This window comes from Oryctolagus cuniculus, chromosome 13 (genome assembly GCF_964237555.1).
Source record: "Oryctolagus cuniculus chromosome 13, mOryCun1.1, whole genome shotgun sequence".
Classification (NCBI taxonomy): Eukaryota; Metazoa; Chordata; class Mammalia; order Lagomorpha; family Leporidae; genus Oryctolagus; species Oryctolagus cuniculus.
In genome coordinates, this window is record NC_091444.1 from 69,725,080 (window position 1) to 69,738,166 (window position 13,087).

Below are 13,087 nucleotides of genomic sequence, written 5' to 3' on the forward strand. Positions count from 1 at the left end.
CCTTGGAGTTTCACTCCCACCGTCTCACAGGCACCCTCAGGGACTCAAACAAGCCTCCTCTCATTCCTCCTCACTCCAGAGACTTCCTGGGCACAAGCCCACAGTCACACACTCACTAACACTTGCACTATTTGCACAGCCACTCTTCCCCTCATTCCCTCAACACAGAGACCAGGCACTGGGCTACCACGTGTGTGTGCACACTCACACAATACACAATTGTCCAGCCCGCACCTCTCAGCTTTGCCTGGCCACCTTTCCTGCCTCTCCCAGCTTCAGCCCAAATCCTCCCCATCAATCTCCATCACCAAATATCTACTGAGTGACTGGGATGTGCCAGGCACTGTTGTAACCCCTGGCAGAAACACAACTGAGTCAGACCTGGTCTTTGCTTCCACGGAGTTCAGAAGAGAAGGGGGGGGGGGGCAGAAGGCACGACACAAGAATCTATTGCGTGGAGTGAGACTGGCCCTAGAGGTGAGAGAAAGCAAGGGTGAAAGGGAACGAAGTGCAAGGGGACACAAGAAAAGGAGAACTGCCCCCTGGAGAGGTGAGGAGAGAGAGGCAGGCGAGAAGAGGGTGCCTCACAGCAACCTTGAAGAAGGGAGATTTTGCCAGACAGGCAAGGTTGCTCACCAGAGCAGGTATGGGAAGGGTGGTTCCTAGTGTGACGTGGCCAAGTGCACAGGCTGGGACAGTGGGGGGTGTAGGGAAAATGGGCATGTGGGAGCCACCCTTTGGTGTCATACAAAGTGATCTGCAATTGATGTAGTGTTCTATGATGAGTAGCTCAGGATGCCTTTGGTGGCAAGAACGCTTCAAAATCAAATCTGCAGGCTTAGCCAGTGAAAATAAACATGTTGCCTCTTATAACTGGAAGTCAGGGAAGGGGTCCAAAATGCTCTCTGGTTATCAAAGTTTTGGATTATTTTCATCTGTTCCCTATTCTATCCTTATTATTTTGATCACTCCTCTCATGTTGGAACAATGGCTATAGTGGCCCCAGGCATTGCATCCTTGAACAACATCATTCAAAGGCAAAAAGTAATTATAATTCTTCTTTGTGTGTTTGTTTTTTTTAAAAGATTCATTTTATTTATTTGAAATACAGAGTTAGAGACAGAGGTACAGATAGAGAGACAGGTCTTCCATCCACTGGTGCACTCCCCAAATGGCTGCAACAGCCGGGGCTGGTCCAGGCTGAAGCCAGGAGCCAGGAGCTTCCTTGGGGTCTCCCACATGGGTACAAGGGCTCAAGCACTTGGACCATCATCTGCTGCTTTCCCAGGTGCATTAGCAGGGAGCTGCATTGGAAGTGGAGCATGGGAAGTAGAGATGGGACTCGAAGTGGCGACCATATGGGATGCCACCGTTGCAACCCGGGGCTCTAACCTGCTGTGCCTGTGCTTGTGTCTCCTTTCAAGGGCTTAGATTCCTTTCTTTATATTTGTTTCTTTGTAAAAACTAAGAACGAAGAAACCTACCCCAAATCTCATACACTCCAGAAGGTTCCTTCTTCCACCACATCAAGTTCATGCACCCCTTGTTAAATCAATGATTAGCAAGGGGACTTACTTAACTGAGTTGACTCATCAAGCCCTACCCCAGGGGCTGGAGATGGGTCGAGATGCACATGGCTGGCAGATAACTGGATGACATCTCAGCTCTGCTGCCAGAGAAGGGAGTGGCACGTGCCATTGCTGTGCTGAGCCCTGCTTGTGGGCTTTGGGTGGAGGGACAATGTGATCTGATTCACATTGTGGAAAGATGACTCCGGAAACAGTTCACAGGATGCTAAGGGGGAGAAAACGGGCACTCCCGACAGGGAAAGCAGCATGGGAGGGTTTGAAATGAGAGCCTCAGCCATAGCAAATGCAGAATGCAGGAATGGACACAGTGGACCTTGTTGTAGCACAGAAGCAGCGGAGTTAGATGTGATGGTGAGAGGAAGAGAGGAGGCCAGGGTGACCCCAGAACATGAGGGGTACTCTCTTTTCTCTGCCGATTGACCCCACCAAACCTACTCTGAGGACCCCTGAAAGAAGGTGTTTCCAAGGCCATAAAGACCCCACTGAGAATCAGTGCCCAGGTTCCCCAGATGTGCGGGATGCCTCCTGCCAGCAACTCATCTCCCTGGCCCTCCCCTGCGGGCTCTCAACCCCACTCTCCTAGAGCCTCCGGGGGGTTCCTTCTCAGTCTCCTTTGCTGGTTCTCTTCCTGTCCTTGATGTCTAACTCTGTGCACGCTTTGCCTTCTCAGACCTTCTCTCTTCTCCCTACGCCTTCCCGAGGTCAGAGAGGGAGGTGTCCGTGAAGTCTCTGCAGGTGCAGTGGCCCTGGTTTTGAGCACCAAGTTCTAGCTCAATCTCCATCCACTCTTTCCTGAAACTGTTCTGACATGTGCCCAGGGACGGAGGAGGTGTGGGCTTTCCAATCCTTTCCACTTTTTCACATAAGACAAGCAGCACAGTGTAAATCAAATCCTCACACCTAGTAGGGTATGCCTGTAAAAAAAAAGAGAGAGAGAGAGAGAGAGAGAGAGAGTAACAAGTGCTGACAACAACATGGTGGAAATTTGGCGTCCTTTAGTCCTGTTGGTGGGAACGTAAAATGGTGCAATAGCTACAGAAAACTGAATGGTTTTTTCTCTAAAAATGGAATTACCATGCAACTGGTAGCTCTGCTTTTGGGTAGCTACGCAAAGGAATTCAAAGCATACTGTGGTACACCCCTGTGGATGGCAGTATTATCCACATAGCTAAAAAATGAAAATGACCCGAAAGCACATCAAGGGACAGACCAGCTGAATGTGCCATTGACATACAATGGACAATTTTTAAAATTTAATTATTTATTGATACAAAAACAGAGAACTGAGAGGGTGGGAAAGAGAGAGACAGCTTCTATCAGCTGATCCAGTCCACAGATGACCGCAACAGCTTGGAGTAGGCCAGGCTGAAGCCAGGAGCCAGAAACTCCATCTGGGTCTCCCATGAGGGTGGCGGAGGCCTAAGTACTTGGGCCATCAGCCTCTGTCTCTCAGGGGCATTAGCAGGGAGCTGGAATTGAAGCACAGAGTGGCTGGGACTTGAGCCAGTGCTCCAATTTGGGATGCAGGTCTCCCAAAAAGTGGCTTAACCTGCTGCATCAACACAGCTACCCCATAAAATACACTATATTGTTCAGCCTAAACAAGGAAGGAAACTCTGACACAGGCTCCGAGGTATATGAACCTCGAGTTTATGCTTAGTGAAATACACCAGTCACAAAAGGACAAATACTTCCTAATTCCACTTACATGAGGTGCCTAGAGTAGTCAAATTCCTAGACAGAACATGGAATGGTGGCTGCCGGTTCTTGGGAGGTGGAATGACAAGCTATTGTTGATGGGTGCAGGGCTCAGCTTTACAAGCTGGAAAGAAAAAGAGCTCTGGGGATAGGCAGCAGTGGTGGTTGTGCAATGTGAGGAATGCATGCAATGCTGCTGAACTGTGCACTTACCGGTAGCTCAGACCAGAGTGGGAGTTTCGCCTCACTGCTAAAACACTGCATCCCATATCTGCCTCCAGCTTCCTGCCAATGCACTCCCTGGGAAGCAGCAGGTGTTGGCTGAAATGCCTGGGGCCTTGGCACCCACATGGTAGACCTGGATTGAATTCTAGGCTCTTGGCTTTGGCCTGGCCCATTTAGGAAGTGAACCAGAAGATGGAAGTACTCTGTCTCTCTCTCTCTCTTGGCCTTTCAAATAAGTAAAAATAGGGACTGGCAGATGCAGGTCCTGGCTCCTGGCCCAATCCTCGCTATTGCAGGCATTTGGGGAGTGAACCAGAAAGTGGAATATTTCTCTTTCCCCCTCACCCAAGCTCTTGCAGATGAATAAATAAATCTTTAAAATAATTAAAAAATAACATTGGAAGAAAAAGACAAACAGCTCCTCCCCAAGCCCCAATGTATGGACCTCATCAAGGTTCACTCCTCAAAGCAGTGAAAACCTCCAGGTGGATGTTCTTCTGATTTCAAAATCGGGTGACAACAGAGTAAGGAAGCAGCAGTGAGAAAACCTGCAGGCACGGGAGCTGACTCCATCCCCGAGAGAAACTGACAGCAAGGCACTGTGCCTGCTTATTTGTCTTTGAAGTTGGAGGTGACATGATTGTGTCAGGGGGTGTATTTGCAGGTTGACCTGAAAAATAAAGTCAGATTTCTGATGATAGGAAGTCTTGTGGGCTGGTTTGATTTTATGATAAAGCAAACCCACAATGTAGTTGGGTGACAAGTTTTCCTCTAGGCGCCAGTGTTGTGGCGTAATGGGCAAAGCCTCTGCTTGCAAGTGCCAGCATCCCATATGGGTGCTAGTTAGAGACCTGGCTGCCCACAGGCTTCGGGATCCTGGGCCACGCACAGATCCTAGCCAAGCAGCAGAGGAACGAGGTGTCATTTGTGATCCACAACCTTCCTGTGCTGGCCAAGATGGCTGCTGTGAGCAAGGCCTGGCAAACATGTTTGGCCTCATGCATGGGACCTGCCCAGAAACATCAGGTACAAGGGTGTGGGTCCAGTCTGTGCATGTGACCCCACTTTGAGGTCAGTCCCCTGTGGCCATGGCAGCCTCCTGCTGTGTATGGGCTTCCACGCCCAGCAGCCTGTGTGTGACTGAGCTGCTTCATTGGGACTCTCCCGTGTTCTTTTTGACATCAGAATCTGGTGATGGGTGGGAGAGGGTGAATATTTGGAGGAATGATAGTCTGGACTAGAACTTAGGTACGTGGTGACATATACTCTTTCATGAGTCTTAGATTTTTAAAAAAGCGCCAGAGCACATTCTTGGTTAAGATGAGGGATCCTCTTGTTTGTATGGACTTCAGTGCAGCTCCATCCAGAGCCCTAACCACCTTTCTCCTATGTAGCATTAATCGTTCACAGATTGATTGTTTTTGCCATTTTGAGTGTTTGTTGTAGAAGTGTTTTTTATTTAATAAAGTGGAGCTGACTGAGAACTTGCTGAGCCGCTGTTCAGGACAGACCCGGCATCTGAGCTGAATGGAAGGCGCAGCTTGCTGCAGTCCCAGGGAGGCGCTGGTCTGGGAGGGAGTGTCTGTAGACACACAGAGGTGGAGAGCTGCTCTTGTAGTGTCACAGCTAATGGTCCCTCTTTATTCCTTTGCCAGGAGGCCTCCTAATCTGTTTACCACGTGAGCAAGCAGCTCGGTTCTGTGCAGAGATAAAGTCCCCCAAATATGGTGAAGGTCACCAAGCATGGGTTATTGGGATTGTAGAGAAGGGCAACCGTACTGCCAGGATCATAGACAAGCCCCGGATCATTGAAGTCGCACCACAAGTGGCCACTCAAAATATGAACCCCACACCTGGTGCTACCTCTTAATTTAGACAGCAGTAGCTACTCGGTTTTGTTTTTAAATAGATCTATTTCCTTTATCATCACTTCAATTAAAGACTATAAGCAACAACAAAAATCTCATTGTGTCTACACATCTGGTGACCTGAGGTCGATTTGTGAGTGGATACAATTAATAAAATAAAATCCATGGCCTTTCAAGGAGAGAGGCGCCTTTCTCTGAAGGGAGGAAGGAACCTCCACTGTGATATGGCCTTGACTAAACAAATTCAGAGTTGGTGAAATCAAGGGGCCTCCATAGCCTAGACAGCTCATAGCAAGAGTCTCAGATGATTGCTGATGTCATAAATAAGAGTGCCAATTGTTAAATCAACAACGGGAGTCACTGGGTTCATGCTCCCTTCGCAGGATCTCTGTCCTTAATATGTTTATGTATGAAACTCAAAAACAACACTACTAGTCGAACAATACCCTATACCTGGTTCGGTTGTGTGAGTGCAACCTGTTGAAATCCCTGCTTAGTATATACTAAATTGATCTTCGGTATATGAAGGTAACTGAAAATGAAACGTGATGAAGGGGGGAGAGGGGAGAGGAAGCGGGTGAGGGGAGGGCCACGGGAGGGAGGGAGGTCGGGGGGAAGTCACAACAATGCAAAAGATGCGTTTTATATTCTACTTAAAACTATTGGTTGAGCTCTGTAATTAATACACAATTACTCTTAGGTGTTTAATTAATGCTATAACTAGTACTCAAATAGTATTTTACACTTTATGTTTCTGTGTGGGAGCAAAATGTGGTAATCTTTACTTAACATACGCTAAATTGATCTTCTGTATATAAAGATAATTGAAAATTAATTGTGATGTGAAGGGGAAGGGAAGAGGGAGTGGGAGAGGGGAGCGTTGTGGATGGGAGGGAAGACACGGGGTGGGGGGAGGAGGCTATTGTGGTCCATAAGCTGTACTTTGGAAATTTATGCTTATTAAATAAATTTTAAAAAAAACACAATTACAAAAATAAAAAAAAAAAAAGAATACCTATAAGGCCGGCCCCGCGGCTCACTAGGCTAATCCTCCGCCCTGTGGCGCCGGCACACCGGGTTCTAGTCCCGGTCGGGGCGCCAGATTCTGTCCCGGTTGCCCCTCTTCCAGGCCAGCTCTCTGCTATGGTCTGGGAGTGCAGAGGAGGATGACCCAAGTCTTTGGGCCCTGCACTCCATGGGAGACCAGGATAAGTACCTGGCTCCTGCCTTCGGATCAGCGCGGTGCGCCGGCTGCAGCGCACCAGCCGCGGTGGCCACTGGAGGGTGAACCAACGGCAAAAGGAAAGACCTTTCTCTCTGTCTCTCTCTCTCACTGTCCACTCTGCCTGTCAAAAAAATAAAATAAAATAAAAATAAATTAAAAAAAAGAATAAAAAAAAAAGAAAAAAAAATCCATGGCCTTTTTTTCCTGTTACATTAACTGAAGATGCACCTGCTCTTGAGGCAGCTTCTGAGTTGAGAATTATATTGTTATCCAATACTTTTGATTCATTTTGAGTCTTTAGACACTTATCTCTCGCCGCATAGGCTCTTTCTAAAGGTGCTTTCACACAGCACAGACGTTACCAATAGTGGTGTCAGGTGGCGGTTCGTGTCTTTTCATTTGATGTGTATTTATCATATAAGCCTGATCTTTTTTCAAGCATCTTGAATGGCGTCTGGAAAGATGGAATTGGTAAGTGAGAATGACGGCTTCTGAGCTGCAGGAGGGTTGCATGGTTCCTTTGAGTCTTATCATCCTAGAGCATGTCTTTGGCCCAGGACATTCTCCAATAGTGCATTCAGTTCCACAAGTCGAGTGCTTCCCTCTGCATGGAAAGCACTTAGAAGACAAAAACTTTTTTTGTCGCCTTCTTGATATTTACAGTAGTATCATTAACTGTTTTCTTTGTTGACAGCAAAAAAAGTATCCTGTTTGCAACATAATTAGTTGTTCTATAGTGCAATGAGGAATTGCCTTCCCGAAGGGGGTTCATGTATAATACTCATTTACAATTCAATATATAAAAGCAGAGAATTTTTAAATAAAATCAGTAATAAAGACTGTTGTGTGGATGGTAGTGTTTAATACATTTTATATGGGGAGGGAGGCCAGATGGCAGAATCGTGAGGGTGTGCCCTGATAGTCCAGGAAAAGATAGTTTAATAAAAGTGGAGATACTGTAGTTTCAGGGAAAGGTTCGGGAAAAAAACTGCAGAGGAAAATCTTCCAAAAGTAGGGGGCTTGGTGGACCTACCTTGGGGGCAAGGGTGCCCACGGGTCGGGAGCCCAGCTGTGGAGTCTACGCACCAGGACTGGAAAGGGAGGTGAGGCGAAACCTCAGGAGCCTGAGACATTGGTGGGGAAATGGCAGGAAAAGCCTAGAGGGAACGAGGCTTGAAGCCCCGCTGAGGAAAATTCACCAGGCTAACTAGAGGAGAGAAAGCAATAAATAAATAAAAGGGACTGGCAGGGACACGAGTCTCTCTCTACACTCACCTTACAAAGGCGAGTAAGATAAAGAGCAGGTGCCATTTTGGACATACGTCGTAAAAGTGGCGACCGCCATCAGCCAAGCAGAAAAACCTGACTCTGGTGGGGAGAACTACCAGGAGGTTAGGACCTAGTGAACGTGTGGAGCTAATGAACTGAGACTGTGAAAAACTGAAGGTTCGGGAGAGAACTCACAGAGACGTGAGTACTCACTCTCCAGAGAGTGCACAAACTCGGTAACCTTGGCGACCTGGTGGGAGACTGCAGAGATACACATAGGGGCCAGATTTCAGATATTGACTACCTTGAATTCTGCTCAGCTGTGCGCAATTACTTCCCTTCTGAATTTAAAAAGAGAGAGAGAGAGAGCAAGAGAGAGAGAGAGAGATTTACTACTCCTAACCTGGGTGTGTCAACTTTGGCACACTCTTAACCTTGAAGAACCAAACAGAGTTCTCTGGGCACACCCATCACAAGCCTCTAAGGATACATCAAAAGCAGACAGCCCACTTAATCTAGAGTCATAGTATAACGACAGAAACCACTATAGCGAAGAAACCAAAAAATATCTCCACAATGCCAACAAACGCAGAAACCGAGGAAACAAGAACAAGGAAGACATTATGATGCCCCCCAAATCAACAAGACACCCCAATTCAAGATTATGAGGATGATGAGATAGAAGAAATGCAAGAAATGGGTCTCAAAAAATTTATAAGAATATTAAAAAGTTTTCAAAAACAAATTCTTGAACTTCAGAAATCCTTACTGGACAGGATAGAAAATCTCTCTCGTGAAAATGAAATATTGGCCGGCGCCGCAGCTCACTAGGCTAATCCTCCGCCTAGCGGCACCGGCACAGCGGGTTCTAGTCCCGGTCGGGGCGCCGGATTCTGTCCCGGTTGCCCCTCTTCCAGGCCAGCCCTCTGCTGTGGCCCGGGAGTGCAGTGGAGGATGGCCCAGGTGCTTGGGCCCTGCACCCCATGGGAGACCAGGAAAAGCACCTGGCTCCTGGCTCCTGTCATCGGATCAGCGCGGTGCACCGGCCGCAGCGCGCCGGCCGCGGCAGCCATTGGAGGGTGAACCAACGGCAAAGGAAGACCTTTCTCTCTGTCTCTCTCTCTCACTGTCCACTCTGCCTGTCAAAAAAAAAAAAAAAAGAAAATGAAATATTAAGGAGGGATCAAAATGAAATGAAGAAACTAGTAGAGCAGGAAATTGTGATAGTGAAGAGAAATCAAAATGAATTGAAGTATTCGATTGTTCAAATGACAAACTATTTAGCGAGCCTTAAAAACAGAGTCAGTGAAACAGAAGAGAGAATATCGGACTTAGAAGACAGAGCACAGGAAAGTATACAGTCAAACCAAAAAAAGAAGAGGAAATTAGAAATCTAAAAAATATAGGGAATCTACAGGATACTATTTTTAAAAAAAAAACAATATTTGGGTTCTAGGAGTTCCTGAAGGCATGGAGAGAGAGAAAGGATTAGAAGGCCTTTGTAGTGAGATACTAGCAGAGAACTTCCTGGGTTTAGAGAAGAACAGAAACATCCTAGTACAGGAAGCTCATAGAACCCCCAGTAAACATGACCAAAAGAGATCCTCACCACGACACGTTGTAATCAACTCACCAAAGTGAAATATAAAGAAAAGATTCTAAAATGTGCAAGAGAGAAACATCAGATTACTCTCAGAGGATCTACAATAGACTCACAGCAGACTTCTCATCAGAAACCCTACAGGCTAGGAGGGAATGGCGAGATATATCACAGGTAGTAAGAGAGAAAAACTGCCAGCCCAGAATATGATATCCTGCAAAGCTCTCATTTGTCAATGAAGGTGAAATAAAGACCTTTCATAGCAAACAGAAATTGAAAGAATTTGTTGCCACTCGTCCAGCCCTGCAAAAGATGCTCAAAGATGTGTTACACACAGAAACACAGAAACATGACCATCAATATGAAAGATGGAAAAGGAAAAAAACCTCACAGTAAAAGATCACAGGAAGTTAAAAGCTTATATTAGAAAATATCTTTGTTAAATGGCAGGGCAAAGTTACTACTTATCAATAGTCACATTGAACTTTAATGGCCTCAACTCTCCAGTTAAAAGACACAGACTGCCTGAATGGGTTAAGGAACAAAACCCATCCATTTGCTGATTACAAGAAACACATCTTTCCAACAAAGATGCATGCAGACTGAAAGTGAAAGATTGTAAAAAGATATTCCAGGCCAACAGAAATGAAAAAAGAGCAGGTGTAGCCATCTTAATATTATACAAAATAAACTTTAACACAAAAACTGTTAACAGAGACAAAGAGGGGCACTATATAATGATTAAAGGATCAATTCAATAGGAAGATGTAACTATTATCAATGTGTATGCACCTAATTACAGGGCACCGGTTTATTGAAAACATATGCTAAGGGACTTAAAGGGAGATGTAGACTCCAATACAATAGCACTGGGGGACGTCAATACTCCACTCTCAGAAATAGACAGATCAAACGGACAGAAGATCAACAAGGAAACAGCAGATTTAATCGACACTATAGCCCAAATGGATGTAACAGATATCTACAGAACATTCAATCCTACACTTAAAGAATTTACATTCTTCTCAGCAGTGCATGGAACCCACTCTAGGACTGACCACATACTAGGCCATAAAGCAAGTCTCAGCAAATTCAAAACATTAGAATCATATGATGCAGCTTCTCAGACCACAGTGGAATGAAGTTGGAAATTAGCAACTCAGGAATCCCTAGAGTGTGTGCAAACACATGGAAACTGAACAACAAGCTCCTGAATGAACACTGGGTCACAGAAGAAATCAAAAGAGAAATCAAAAACTTTCTGGAAGTAAATGAGGATAACAATACAACATATCAAAACTTACGGGATACGGCAAAAGCAGTGTTAAGAGGAAACTTTATAGCAGTAGGTGCCTACATCAAGAAATTGGAAAGGCACCAAACAAATGAGCTTTCAGTGCATCTCAAGGATCTAGAACAACTGCAGCAAACCAGACCCAATTCTAGTAGGAGAGGAGAAATAATTAACATCAGAGAAGAAATCAACAGGATTGAATAAAAAAATTACAAAAAAAAAAAAGCCAAACAAAGAGCTGGTTTTTTGAAAAAATAAACAAAATTGATACACGATTGGCCCAACTGACTAAAAAAGAAGAGAAAAGACCCAAACCAATAAATTCAGAGATGAAAAACAGAAAGTAACAACAGACATCACAGAAATAAAAAGAATCATCCGAAGTTACTACAAGGACTTGTATGCCAGCAAACAGGGAAATCTATCAGAAATGGATAGATTCCTGGACACAGGCAACCTACCTAAATTGAACCATGAAGACATAGAAAACCTAAATAGACCCATAACTGAGACAGAAATTGAAACAGCAATAAAGGCTCTCCCAACAAAGAAAAGCCCAGGACCAGATGGATTCACTGCTGAATTCTACCAGACATTTAAAGAAGAACAAACTCCAATTCTTCTCAAACTACTCAGAACAATCAAAAAAGAGGGAATCCTCCCAAATTCTTTCTATGAAGCCAGCATCACTTTAATCCCTAAGCTGAAAAAGTTGCAGCATTGAAAGAAAATTATAGACCAATATTCCTGATGAACATAGAAACAAAAATCCTCAATAAAATTCTGGCCAATAGAATGCAACAACACATCAGAAAGATCATCCACCCAGACCAAGTGGGTTTTATCCCTGGTATGCAGGGATGGTTCAATGTGTGCAAATCAATCAACGTGATACACCACATTAACAAACTGCAGAAGAAAAACCATAAGTTTATCTCAATAGATGCAGAGAAAGCATTTGATAAAATTTAAACCTGGACTGCAGCCCTGTGTGGCGGCTGGTGCCCGAGAGGCTGCTGCAGACAGAACTGAAGCTAACCGGACGTTTCACAGGCATTTATACAGACGTTGGTCCTCGAGCCGCAGGCCAGTGGTCTGCAAAATAAAGTGTGCTGGAAACCTCTGAGTAAGCAAGCGTCCTGTTGAGCTTTCTTTGTTAATGGGTCGCTGAGTCTGAACTTCTTGGAGTTACAGTGTTTGGTGGAGGGCCCCACCCGCAACCCTCCCCTTTCCCCCTCCCTCTCCCCTTCCATTCACATCAAGATTCATTGTCTTCAAACTACCGCCTATGTCTTAGTTGTGTTTGTGCTATTGGAAATGTCTTTATCCTGGTTTTTTTTTTTTAATTGTTCTTACATGAGAACACCTCAATTTCTGGTGCAGAACTGAAATTGTAATTCAGATCTAAAGGAATGGCAGTAAACGGGAAGCATATGTGTTGTGTGTGCGAGTGTGTGAGTGTGCGTGAGTGTGACTTTTCCCTCCTTAGTCCCTTCCCCCCATCCCTTCTTCACCACCGAATACCACAGATCCACCATTCTCAACAGGATGGGGGTGGGGTGGGGAGCAGGGGCATGTCAAATCACCCAGAGAGATTTTTGTTGTGGTTGTGCTAGATTTAGCACCTCCCAGTGGCCTAGCCCCAATGGTCCCAGCCTGAGTTTATCTCAGGACCCTGAAGGTGAATGGAAAAAAACAGACCATGTTTCCACACAAGGCCACACTCACCTTTTCCTGGGGACTAGGATGTGAACATATCTTCCAGCAAGGGAGACACCATCTTTTGGAGGTGTCAGGGATCCTTTGTTGAGGGGGGGTGTGGTCGGTGCTGTGGCATAGTGGGTAAATCTGCCACCTGCAGTACCGGCATCCCAAATGGAAGCCGGTTCAAGTCCTGGCTGCTCCACTGCCAATCCAGCTCTCTGCTATGGCCTGGGAAAACAGTAGAAGATGGCCCAAGTCTTTGGGCCTCTGCACTCGGGTGGGAGACCGGGAAGAAACTCCTGGCTCCTGGCTTCGGATCACCGCAGCTCTGGCTGTTGCAGCCAACTGGGGAGTGGCCCAGCGGATGGAAGACCTCTCTCTTTCTCTCTCTGTCTCTGCCTCTCTGGAACTCTGCCTTTCAGATAAATAACTCTTTAGGAAAGAAAGAGAGAGAGAGAGAAAGAAAGAAAAGAAATCCTAGAGGCAATATGATGTAGACCATTGGTGACGGGGTCTGGAGTTCAGCATCCAGCTCGCTTGCTTTGCCACTCAAATTTAAATAAATAATTATTAAACACTTCATTTTTTTTATTTATTTGACAGAGTTAGACAGTG

General features: G+C 45.6%; 1 long non-coding RNA gene across 1 annotated transcript; it reads left to right on the plus strand.

Moving 5' to 3' along the window:
• The first annotated feature begins 4,429 nt into the window (after positions 1–4,429).
• Positions 4,430–5,556, plus strand: LOC138845063 (uncharacterized). Its single transcript, XR_011381796.1, has 2 exons — positions 4,430–4,538; positions 5,168–5,556. It is a non-coding gene; the product is annotated as an uncharacterized lncRNA (long non-coding RNA).
• The last annotated feature ends 7,531 nt before the right edge of the window (positions 5,557–13,087 follow it).